We start from the raw sequence: 12,761 nt of genomic DNA on the forward strand, positions 1-12,761 counted from the left end.
CATGAAAACCACCCAAAGTCTCCTGGGTGCCAGGAAGAAAGCTTTCTCTCAACTCCGTCCTGCACATGGTGATGTTAACAGCTGCTATTATGCTTTCAGGGTAGCCCAATTCATACATGTACCCAACCCACCCCCATTTTTCTCCTTCACTCTAAAACTGGCACTGATGAGCTATTGTTTGACTTAGTGGTGTAGCCGAGTTCCCAGCCAACTGCTTCAACCATCCCATCCACTTGGGTCTCTGTGGTTGCTACTGGCTGATGTTTCCCAAGGCTATTTCCTCTTCTTCTGGGGCCACAGGTGGACTATGTTTCCTAGCCTCTCTTGCAGTCTCTTGTGGCTATGTCAAAAGAACAGTAGTACAAGAGAAAGGTCAGTGTGGAAGAGAAAGTACCAGTGGATGGTTAAATGTTTGGTATTCTGAGCTTTACTGGCACCACAAAGAAAGAGTGTTCTTTGGATGAAAATTCTAGGAGCCACAAGAGGGCTAAGCTTCACACAAGCTCACGTCTAATTCCAGTCCTGCCCCTGGCCACTCAAAGGACGTTGGGCACGTCATACTTTCTCATCAGAAACACAAGGGAATTACATTGGATGGGCTCCAAGTTTTATCCCAACATCGAAATGCCATGATGTGTCTGTGGCTTGGTTATTCCTCCTAGCCACTAACACACGGTTGCTATTTACTCTCCTGATAATTCAACTTCAATTTGATTTTGCAGCACACTTTCACACTTCCACATCTTTTCCAAGGTGCTTCCGTATACACTGCCTTACGTCCCATCCAACAGCTCTGTGAAATAAGAAACAGAGGAGGCTGGCACCCTGTTTAGAGATGGGGAAGCTGACGTGGTAAAATCACCAACCTATCCAGAATTATAAAATATTAGAGGCAGAGCTGCAGTCAGAACTCCATTTTCATGACTACTGGTTTTCTTCTCATTCTTGTTCATTATGTCACATTCAGTTCCTACAAAGAAGTGGTCACTAATGTTGCTTTATTAACTTAGTTCTTAAGCATTAATAATCAGGGGCATTGCAATTTATTCTATTCTCACTGTAAAATGATGCAAATGAAAAAGAAGACTTAGACTCCCAAAAATATGTTCCTCAAAACGTTCTGAGGACCATGATTTTCATCACTGAGACAAAGCTTGCATTTACACATATTATTCATAGAAGAGCTGGAGATGACGAGACGTTGGGGTTGACATTAAACAAATGTGTGATATAGGTCCCAAGCCAAAGTGCCTTTTTTTTCCCTACAAAAGAACTCAGGTCTTCATTTGGGAACATCAAAATACACATATGTGAGTCATCTCTCACACATTTCCAAACCAATGGGCACGTCACTGGGTTATGCAAGGCATGCAGTACGTTTCTACGGTAAATTGCAAACCAAGAACTTAGACTGACATCTTCTTTTTAACCAGTTATTAAGAAAACTTCTCTGCGCACCCATTAGGAAAGCTATAATAAAAAAGACAGTAATAAACGTTGGTGAGGATGTGGAGAAATTGGGACCCTAATAGATTGCTGCTGGTGGAAATGTAAAATGGTGCAGCTGCTTTGGAAAAAGTCTGGCAGTTCCTCAAAAAGTTAAACATACAGTTACCATGGAACCCAAGTATGCTACTCCTAGATATACACCCAGGAAAAATGACAGCATATGTCCCCACAAAAACCTGTGCACAAATGTTCATAGCAGCATTATTCATAATAGCCAAGAAGTGGAAACAGCCCAAATGTCCATGAACTGATGAATGAATAAACAAAATATGATCTAGCATACAATAGAATATTATTTGTTAACAAAAAGAAGTGATGTTCTGATCCATGCCACAACCTGGGAGAACCTTGAAAACATGATGCTCAGTGAAAGAACCAGACACGGAAGACCACATATTGTATGATTCCGTTTCGAGGAGAGGCCCAGAATAAGTAAATTCAGAGACAGAAAGTAGCTTAGTTGGGTTGGGAGAAGGGAGGAATAGGGGTCATGGCTAATGAGTATGAGGTTTCTTTTTGGGGTGAAGAAGATATTCTGGAATTAGATTATGATAATGGTCGTGCATCTCTGTAAATAATGAAAGAATGTCAAATGCTTAGCACAATACCTAGCATATGCTTGGCATTATAAGGGATATTACAATAGTAACTTTATTACAACAATAATATAGTAATAATATTATTTTTAAAATTTTGTATAGTTACAGCTGTGAATAATTTCATGACCTCAAAGCATGAGCAAAACCTCTTTTCCTGGTTTCCTTTCATTCAAATCAACCAAGTAGGGCCCATAGGCCAAATGTGACCCCATGCCTGTTTTTATAGATGAAGTTTTATTGGCACTCATTCATGCCTCCTGGCTACATACTGCTTATGGCTGCTCCAGTGCCACAAAGGCATCATTGAATAGTTTCAACAAAGACAAATGCTTGAGGTGATGGATATCCTATAACTCTGACATGATTATGACACTGTGTATGCTTGTATCAAAATATCACGTGAACCTCATGAATATATACAATCCATATTTACCCATAATAATTAAATATAAATTATTTTTAAACCTAAATACCATCTGAACCTATACAGAGTCATTTTGCTGACCGCTCTGTTCTATGATATTCAGAATATTGTCATTTTTATCCTGAGAGAGCACATATTACAATCCTTTCAGAGAAGCCAAGAAACAAACACATTAGCTGCGACAGGGTGCGGCGAGCACTCCCTGGGACTCGCAGGGCTGGGCTTCGCTCCTTCTCCTCTGTGCCCCTGGCCTTCCCTAGACACTATTGTCACATATGTGCCCACTCGGCCTGATAAGCAGGTGTTAAAAGCACAGGTCAATCAAGGAAGCCTCCATGCAGGCTAACAGCGCTAACTCATGTGGACAGTTAGGGTTTAAAAAAACAATATTGTTGGGGGAATATGATCTGTCCCAGAATGCTAGTCATGGCTATTTGATGTCAACCTGCATTCCAGCTCCTACTGCTCCAAAAATGAAGTCAGTGTTCCATGGGTCCACACGAGTTAGAAGAGTAAAGCCTAAACAGCGCTGTTGACCTACACGAAGCCTTCCTTAATTGCCCGCCGCCTCAAACGCCCAAGTCAGAAGCTGTTTTCAAAAGCGATTTTCATGTGTCCCATGTCAGGGTTGTCACCTACCACCACAGAATATGTTGCACTCTACTAACATACTGTGGGAATTGATGCCTATGTTTTTTAAGCTGATTAGGATTCCTTCCTTCCTTCCTTCCTTCCTTTTTTTCTTTCTTTCTTTCTTTCTTTCCTTCTTTCTTTCTTTCTCTCTCTCTCTCTTTCTTTCTTTCTTTCTTTCTTTCTTTCTTTCTTTCTTTCTTGAAGAAGGAGAAGGACAGAAGAAACAAAAAAGAACAGAAAAGGAACAGTGAGAAGGGAGGAAAGCAGGAATGGAGAAAGGAGAGAATCGGCAAGATTGTTTCTTCACACGTCTGTCGCCCACTCCCTCATTGGGCTCCCGCCGCTGTCCAGTGAGCTGTGCCACATCGCATGGAAGAGACGAGCATCGAGACAACTGCATGTAAACTTTCTTAAAGAAAAGAAAAGCAAGCGCAGAAGAACAGACGCTTTTTTGCCTTTTCCAAAGAACCAGACAATAACTCCAGATCGGCGCATCAAAATCAAAGATGACTGCAGCTTCAAAGCTCCCCGGGAAGATCAAAGGCGAAGTGTGAAGAAGGCAGGCAGGATCTTTGAGGGTAGGAGGAGGCCTTCTCGGCCTTTGTGGAGCTCTGTTTCAACAAACCAGAATCTCCCCTAAGTCAGCTCCCACGTTTAAAATCAGCTCTGATCCTCGCACAGGGAGCTTTAGGGAAAGCTTCTTCACAGAAACAAAAACGAGGTGTTTTAGCAATAACACGGAAATCAAACTCTCCTGGCGGAAAGCTTCCAGGCAAACTCCTTGCCCTAACTCCCTAAAAAGATTGTCTTGCCGTACCACACTCTTTTTGCTGCAACCTTCCCAAGTGGTGGAAGGAAGAATAAATATTAGCCCCAAGTAGCTTAAATTCTTAGAATTTGACTACCGATTTCAGTATAATTGGTCAGAAATTGCTTCTACTTCTCTCTGCTGCTATTATAAAATAGTTCTTCCTTTAACTCATGTTTGCCAGAACACTTGTGCTATGTAATTGCAGAGATAGTCCTATAATATCCGAGTGTGGCAGTGGAATGGATTCCACATAATTAGCTGAACATAATTGAGCAATAATGTGTAGTTATGGAGGAAATTTATTGAGCCTCGCACAAAGGAAAATTTCAAGAGCAGTGACGTGTTGTTCCCAAAGTAATTGTGCAAAGCATCACCTACAGTACTGACTCTGTCTTTTCTGCTTCGGAAACATCATTAACACGGCTACCTCTACAGCAACATTCTCTACTCTGTCCTTCTCTTTCTGCAGAGTGGCCGATTTCAGAGTGGTCGTAAGGGAACAAATCAGTAACTCTCAAGATCACAGGATGGTCTTGGCACATAATATATAGGTGTCCAATAAAAAACTATTTTCAAAATTATTTATTAAAAAACTCACTGAGGCTGTTCTTTCTTAGAGAAAACACAAGACACACATATTTCTAATATCATTATCTCCTTATCTGGATTTTTCCCATAGGTAAAATTGCTGTTTCCCACTGCCTTAGGGACTGTCCAACTACATGCTCTTAAAAATAGCTCCAGATAGTTGAGCAGCACTTTCCAGCTGAATAGAAAACATCATTGGTAAAACCTAGGTCCAGATTCTGATGCCTATAAATGTTTTTCCAGTCATTTCCTACACCTTGATTCCTGTAGAATCCACAAGCCTAAGGCAACAGATGCACACACACGCATGTGCACAAACACACATGCTGTAAATACAAAAAGCCAAAACCACCTTATAAAGTGTTTGCACTTGTTAATATATTGAATCTTGTCAAATCACATCAAGTCTTCCATTTTTTCCACACCTCAATGCCACCTACACCTATCGTTTACCCTATTTGAAAAGGCTGTGGGAAAAAAATCTGCAAATCTATAAATAAGCAAATAAGGCTATATATAAGTGTTTCTTATTTTATTTATTCATTGTGTACTGCTATACTCAAGCTAATTCTATTCAGTACACCCAAGATGCCTAAAGCATTAACTTTTTCTGAAAGGCTAAGCTGCCCCTAAACGTTTGATACTGATGTTTGTTCCCCTGAAACAGGTTAACGAGTATTTAAAAAAAAAAAAAAAAACCCAAACTGGCTAATTTTTAATGCAACCAGCTTCACAAAAACAGATGGTGTATGACCTGCCTAATTAGATAACACAGATAGAATCTCATTCCCTGAACAAAGCTGCCTCTTGAGTAAGCCTGCTACATATCATGTATCCCAGCCATAAAAATGAGTCTGTCAAGTGGGTTTTTCCCCCTGAATATCATCAATCATGTTATTTCTGGTTTCTTCTCTTGTCCCTCTTATGCCTCCAGGCTCTATCTTCCTGTTTTTATCTACATTGACAAATTTGAGAAAAGATGGGCAAATGCCAAAGTTTGGCACTAACTCTTAACATTAAAATAGCTGAAAATTTGAAAACTTTCCCAAATGAACATTTTTTCGCTGCCAAGAAAGTCCCTGGGGATATATTTGTTCTCCATACTGTAGTCTTATGTGGCTAAGGGGATGGGTTTTGAATGACCACACCAAGATATGAAATCAACTCTTTAGTTCATCCCATTTCTCTGCATAAAAACACGCACAAAGAGCTGTCCTAGGCCATCAATCCCCCCATCAGGGTGGGATCCAGCCATACTTGCTTATTCTCCAAGATTATCTTATGGATAATTATTGGGCTGTGTCACCAAACTCACCCCCACCAAAAACACACACATGTGCACGCACACACACATCTAATTTTCTGAAACAACAAGGCCTAAACCAATGATGAGAAAAAGAAACATTTGTCAGTAGCAGTTGTATAGACTACAGTTTTAAAGACTATAGTCTTTGGTTCCTTTCATGTCTTTTTGGAAATAGCTAGAAATGAAGGTGGTGGAGGAGTCTATTTCTGGGCCACTAACACCTTCAATCCTGAATCTTTCATGACACAAAGAGAAACATTGAAAATATAGCTGCAGCGAGGACTTAATGGAATTCCTAGGTGAGGGACTCTGGATATAGGTGTGTGGGTTTATTTTTCCAGTTTTAATCTGGAAGAAAGGGAATGGCTTGTTTCCTCCATTGTTTAACATTGATGAATCCTTCTGTCTCCAGATTAGTTTCCCTATTGAGACTGGAGCACATGGAAGGCCTACAACTTGTTTTCATCCTTTTATCCCTGACTCTCGGAAGAGTGCTAAGCAGAGGGGGTGCTTCATGATTGTTTCTTTCTGTAAGTGTGGTGTTTACGGATGCCTTGGGACCCGACATGGCTTCACTGTGCATCCTTTTTTCACGCACACAAACACTGGGATCACCACTGCCCTCCTCCAGCTGCTGGTCTCAGTTACACAAGCACTGAGATCCCTGCCTTCCTCCAGCTGCTGCTCTTATTTACACAAACATCAAAGTCACTGCCCTCCTCTAGCTATTGTTCCCTGGGCCATACAATCATCCACGTTCAGGGTTTAATTTTACTAGGTGATAAAAATGGATTGCAATGCCTGTCTGGGGATGCAGTTTGACCCATTTTGTCAAGTCTCTGTGACTATGTTCATTAAATTCATGCATGATCACCGTTCAGTAATGTTCCAGTAAGATCTAGGGAGGGAGCTGCCACAGCAGTGTCACAGTTTCCAAAGGTCCCCGTATCTCCACAGAAACACAGACAGAACGAGCAGCTGGTAAAACCACACATGCAGCAGATTCACAGCAAAATCAGGTGAAGAGCAACCTGCAAGGCTTGCAGGATCAGTGTCTGTGTGGGAGGAAGTAGGGAAACATCAGGGATTCTGGCAGACCCGGAAACAGAAGAACCTGGAAACAGCCAATAGGCTTGTGCTGGAAAGCATAGTGGGCCCATGTGAGAATAGCAGTGGAAATCAAGAGGAGTCTCGCTGAACTCAACAGACATCTCTGCCAGTCTGAAGGGGCAGGGGGAGCTCTCTGGCCCCCACATACCTTTGGAGCTGACACTGGGTTCCCTTCAAGGCAGGGCCCTCACACTGCAAGTAGAATCCAAGCTGAGCAGGGCAGGGACAAGAGAAACAAAGGGAAGAGAATCTCCAGCAGACTCAGAATCTTGTAAAATCTACATGAAAACAACACAATAGTGAGATCGGTAAGATTAAAATGCTACTTAACACAACTACTTCTAATACTTTAGGAAAACTAACTTTATGTGAAAATGAACAATGGAAAAGAATCATGCTTGAATCTGACTCAAATTTATTATAAGAAATGAAAGAAGAAAGAGCAGAGTAACATCTCCACAGATAAGAAAAGTATGCCAGAAAATACATTTTTATAAACCACTTGAAAACTGTAATTTTCTGTTTCAAAGAGAGCTAAAAAATACTCATAGAAATGGCATACTACATTAAAATACAACATAAATCAGAAACTGAAATACTCAGAAATCACAATGCAGAACTCAGGACAGTGAGAAATAAGAAAAATAATCACAGAAATAAAGAATAAACTAGAAAAAAATATGAGAGAGAATACATTAAAAATAACAAGAAAAATAAAAGGTAAAAAAATGAAGAAAATTTAAAATTAAAAAAAGTTGAAGATACAAAAAGTATTTGAAAGAAAGCGATTAAGTATTTAAATGAGCAAAGAACATTGAATGTGTTGACAATAGAAATCCCTGAAAGAAAACCCAAACAGGGCAACAAGTACCAAAAATATAATTCAAGAAAATTTTGCAAAATAAGGATTCGAAATGACATATGGAAAGAGCAACTAACATCCCTGAGACTACTGACCCAGAAAACTGACATGAAGATGTTTTCTACTAAAATGTCTACTAAACTTTAAAGGAGAAAAACCCTGTGGGTTTATAGGCAAAAATGGAAAGTGACACATAACTTAAATAAATTTACATCATTATCAAACTTGAACAGCAAGGTTTTTTTTTCCCAGTAGAAAATGGAGTAATATATTTAAGACAGGGTCCCCAACCCCTGGGCAGTGGATCAGTACTGGTCCGTGGCGTGTTAGGAACTAGGCCACACAGCAGAAGATGAGCGACAAGCGAGCCAGCATTACTGCCGGAGCTCCGCCCACTGTGAGATCAGCAGCGGCATTAGATTCTCACAGGAGCACAAACCCTAGTGTGAACTGTGCATGCAAGGGATCTAGGTTGCATGTTCCCTATGAGACTGTAATGCCTAATTATCTGAAGTGGAACAGTTTCATTCGGAAACCATCCCTCCCGCAGCACCCCATTCGTGGAAAACCTGTCTTCTACAAAACCAGTCCCTGGTGTCAAAATGGTTGGGGACTGCTGATTTAAGATACCCAAGGAAGGAACCCGTGTCTAAGTTCTTTATATTGAGTGAAATTGACCTTCAAGCACGAAGAGCACAAACTTAAAGATGTAAGAAGCCAGACAGTGTTTTTCCCAAGAGCCCTTCCGAAGGCGTCTGCCAGACAATGAGTTACAGAAAACCAGAATGATTGACTAGAGAGACACAGACCTAAGGCTGGTGTTCAGCATTAAATATACGACTTGCACACAAAAACTAACCAGGAGTTAAAAGGAAGAGAGCATAACATGCAATGGCTGTACACTTAGACGATGTGAAAAACAGCACAACCATGAAAAATGGGGAAAGATTGAAGACAACAGAGTTAAACAATTTTCTGAACTGTTTTTGGTAACCATTTTGGTGGTGATGGTAGCATTTGTATCATTATTTTGAGACAGTTGTGTGTGTGATGCAAGATAAAGCAAATGAGTAATTATGCAATATTTTAATTCTAGCCTTCCCAGTTTTCTGGAGAATGTGGATCATTGGTGTGGGAAAGGGAGATTAAAATTTCACACAGAGACAAGTATTACTGTAAACTCATAAACTACGTTGCCTTAAAAAAATTTCCAGCTCTTTTCCCCGCAATTTCCTGGAAACAATGGCTACCCAATGGCAATGAATTCTATCCTGCCTCTCCCACAGGAATTGCACCGCTGGACAACACAGAGTAGATGAGAAGTGATGCCTAGTAACATTATTACAGCTAATAAATGCAAACAACATGATGGAGTCAGAATATTACCATTTTGCAACTTCCAATGAATTAACAGATCTAGGCAGCTGCTAACATCAAAGAATGAGTGCAACTCAGTTACCATTATGGCTCCTGAGGAAAGAATTCAACACTGCCTCATGTTACCAACAAATTGACTCTAAATCTGGTCAAGCCTCTACATCCAGCTGCAGGAAACACAGAGAACACAGGAAAATATTCAGCTGCACCATGAGTAAGTAATCCCAAATATCCAACCTTTGAGAAACTCGACCGGTCCAATGCCCTGGCTTTTTCAACAGGTAAATTGTAAAGAACAGTAACAGCAGCATAAAGGAATGCAGGAGAACACCACACATTAAAAGCCTTTAAAAGATCCAACTATACAAGTTGGCAGAACCTGTAGTGTCTAGGGATACATATCTTAGAGAAAGAACTACACAGAAATGCAAGAAAGCAATTGCTATAAAAGTTAACATAGTGGGTACACAGCAAGATAGAAGGGATATGACCAGGATGGGGCACATGAATGGGGCTTCTACAGTGTCTGCCAATGCTCTTTCTTATGACCGGGGTGATATTTACAACGGTGCTTGCCACAGAATCATAAATTAACCTATGCACGTTTGTGTCGTTTTCCTTTGAGACAGGGTCATCCTGTGTTGCCCAGGCTGTAGTTCAGTGGCATGATCATCGCTCACTGCAGCCTTCACCTCCTGGGCTCAAGTGGTAACTCTCAGCCTCTCAAGTAGCTGAGACTACAGGTGCATGCCACCATGCCCCAGCTAATTATTTTATTCCTATGTTTTAGAGGCAGGGTCTCACTGTGTTACCCAGGCTGGTCTCAAACTACTGGCCTCAGGTAATCCTCAGCCTCCCAAAGTGTTGTGATTACAGGCTCAAGCCACCACACTCAGCCAGTTTTGTATAGTTTTCTGTTCCTTTGTTTTATTTTACAGTGAAAAGCTTAGTTTAAAAGGTAGAAAATTAATAATGTCTCAAGTTATCAAAGAATAGGGACAATCATATAAAGGAAAGAATCCAACAGGATAGCTGAAGCTCTCGAGAGACGAGAGCATGGAGCTCCTAACTGCAGAAGTCAGGGCCAGGGACTCCAGGGATCTGAGCACGGCTGTGCTATTAAAGAGCTCAGAAAGCCCAAGTCCTGAGCCAGGTATGCTGGACTAAGAGGGGACACCTGGCATCGGCAGGCGACGTCGTTAAGGAAAGCACCATGATTCAGCTCCACAGGGGTGGATCCCAAGACACAAACCACCAGTCACAGACAGGCAGGCTGAAGAAAGAGAACTCAGCAGAAAGTCCCAACTACCTGGCTCCACCTCATCCATCACCAGACACCAGCAGTACCTATGAGATAAAGATAGGCTGCAAGAAGAGAAACACTTTAAAAAAGGAAGTGACAGCGGCTGGGCCTGGTGGCTCACGCCTGTAATCCCAACACTTTGGGAGGCCAAGGCAGGGGGATCACGAGGTCAAGAGATTGAGACCATCCTGGCCAACATGGTGAAACCCTGTCTCTACTAAAAATACAAAGAATGAGTTCATGTCCTTTGCAGGGACATGGATGAAGCTGGAAACCATCATTCTCAGCAAACTATCACGAGAGCACAAAACCAAACACCCCATGTTCTCACTCATAAGTGGGAGTTGTACAAGGAGAACACACGGACACAGGGAGGGGAACATCACACACTAGGGCCTGTTAGGAGGTGGGGGGCTAGGGGAGGGATAACACTAGGAGAAATACCTAATGTAGGTGATGGGTTGATGGGTGTAGCAAACCACCATGGCACGTGTACACCTATGTAGCAAAACTGCATGTTCTGCACATGGATCCCAGAACTTAAAGTAAAAAAAAAAAAAAAAAAAAATTAGCACGCACCGGTAGTCCCAGCTACTCGGGAGGCTGAGGCAGGAGAACCACTTGAATCCAGGAGGCAGAGGTTGCAGTGAGCTGAGATGGCGCCACTGCACTCCAGCCTGGGCAGCAGAGCGAGACTCCATCTCAAAAAAAAAAAAAAACCTGAAAGGGCACTTTGGAAAATAAGGGTTTTTTTTAAAAGAACGATAATAATTTTCCCCTGAAATACATGTTTCTGAAAACTTTTCCAGAGGGACCCAAGACGGATACGATTTTCTGGATCTGTTCTAAAACATTTTCACCTTCTCCTTCCCAGTTCCGATGACGTGCCTTATGCATCACCTTGGACCCTCTTGGCCTCTCTGTCCCTGAGGAAGTCACTCCTGGTGAGTAGTGGATCCATAAGTATAAAGGCTTTACCTGTGGTTGACAGAGTGGAGACATGGGTGGGAGGTAATGTTCTGAGGGGGCACAGTGATATTTATAAGGACAAAGTGCAGGACGCTGTTGGAAGTTTTGCAAAAAAATATACACTTTTACACTGTTGGTGGGATTGTAAACTGGTTCAATTATTGTGGAAAACAGTATGGCGATTCCTCAAGGATCTAGAACTAGAAATACCATTTGACCCAGCCATCCCATTACTGGGTATATACCCAAAGGATTATAAATCATGCTGCCATAAAGACACATGCACATGTATGTTTATTCTGGCACTATCCACAATAGCAAAGATTTGGAATCAACCCAAATGTCCATCAGTGACAGACTGGATTAAGAAAATGTGGCACATATACACCATGGAATACTATGCAGCCATAAAAAAGGATGAGTTCGTGTCCTTTGTAGGGACATGGATGCAGCTGGAAACCATCATTCTCAGCAAACTATCGCAGGAACAGAAAACCAAACACTGCATGTTCTCACTCATAGGTGGAAATTGAACAATGAGATCACTTGGACTCTGGAAGGGGAACATCACACACCGGGGCCTATTATGGGGAGGGGAGAGAGGGGAGGGATGGCATTGGGAGTTATGCCTGATGTAAATGACGAGTTGATGGGTGCTGACGAGTTGATGGGTGCAGTACACCAACATGGCACAAGTATATATATGTAACAAACCTGCACGTTGTGCACATGTACCCCAGAACTTAAAGTATAATAATAAAAAAAAAGAATTTCTACCTAAAAAAAAAAAAATATATATATATATATATATATATATGTATATAGGCTCAGGGTAGTTAACCACCAATTTATGAGACTCATCTCCAGCAACCATAGGGCAAGCAGATGGTGCTGAAAAGAAGATCCAGGTTTTCATTTAACAGGTAGCAGAGCTGCAAAAATGACTGAACATGCAGTCTGACTTCTAAGTCAAAGCCAGAGCTCTACTGAAGAAAGGATGGGACTCTGAGACACAGGAGGGGATTTTAACCTGGACCAGCCTAAGAACGGTAAGCCCCCTACATCCCCCCAGGGATTCTGAGCACCCAGAAGCGGCGCCACTCCTCTGTGGCCAGAATAGACCCGCACCTCCTTGTTTGGAGACCTCAAAATGGCTGCACCTAAAGTGGCTGTCTTATCAGATGATACCATTCTTCTTTATATTGTCAGGTCACCAAAACCTCTGCAGAGTCCTCCAAGGGTCCCTCCACCTGGGCCCCCACGCAGTCAT

The sequence above is a fragment of the Theropithecus gelada genome, chromosome X (assembly GCF_003255815.1).
Source record: "Theropithecus gelada isolate Dixy chromosome X, Tgel_1.0, whole genome shotgun sequence".
In the NCBI taxonomy this organism is placed as follows: domain Eukaryota; kingdom Metazoa; phylum Chordata; class Mammalia; order Primates; family Cercopithecidae; genus Theropithecus; species Theropithecus gelada.